Here is a 911-nt window from a genome sequence, read left to right as displayed (position 1 = left end):
ATGTGTGCTTGTGATAAGTAAGAGTGTGTCTGAGGCTTAAACCTCAGTTTGCCTCTTTTAGCACCAGCCCTCTTTCCTGGAACAGCACACTGCATTGAGCACGAGGAGGGAAGATCTTTGGCTTGGTAGTGAGAGATCCTGATGCAGAGGAAATAGAGAAGGTGTTCTAGGCAGGGGCATTTTACAAATGGGTGTAGAGGCAGGGAAAACATATGGGATTCCAGGAAAAATGATTAGGTGTGTTTTGCTGAATAGGAGAGTTAATGTAAGAGTAGCAGAAAAGAAAAAACAGAATTCATTTGGACATACACTGGAGGGTCTTGAATGCCAGACTAAAGAACTTGAGCTGCGAGAGGCCCTGGGGAGCCACTGAAGGTTTCAGAAGAGGGGATGACCTGATCTCATCAAGGAGATGAGAGGTCTCCAAATTGTGACTCCCCAGGAATGGTTGGAGAAACTGATGCTTAATCTGAAGAAGAAAAGACTTGTTGGAAGGGAAGGGTTTTTTTTTTTTTTTTGGCATATTTGGGGGAGCATGTGATCTTTGTTGGGTGAAGAGGGGATAGGTGGGTTTGTGTGGGGTCAGTGATGGATGGAAGAGAAGCAGTGAAGATCAATGGGCAGAAGCTCAAGGGAGATAGACTTTTTAGGAGGAACTTTCAGAGAGACAGACTTAGAGAAAGAACTTATGGTTGCAGGGGTAAGGATGAGGGGAAGGGATAGTTTGGGAGTTTGGGATGGACATGTACACATTGCTGTATTTCAGATAGATAACCAACAAGGACCCACGGTATAGCACAGGGAACTCTGCTCAATGTTATGTGGCAGCCTGGATGGGAGGGGAGAATGGATACATGTATATGTATGACTGAGTCCCTTTGCTGTTCACCTGAAACTCACAACATCGTCAA

Source organism: Bison bison, unplaced genomic scaffold (assembly GCF_000754665.1).
Source record: "Bison bison bison isolate TAMUID 2011002044 unplaced genomic scaffold, Bison_UMD1.0 scf7180017864063, whole genome shotgun sequence".
NCBI lineage: Eukaryota > Metazoa > Chordata > Mammalia > Artiodactyla > Bovidae > Bison > Bison bison.
The sequence above is the reverse complement of the archived record's forward strand: the minus strand, read 5'-3'. Positions refer to the sequence as shown.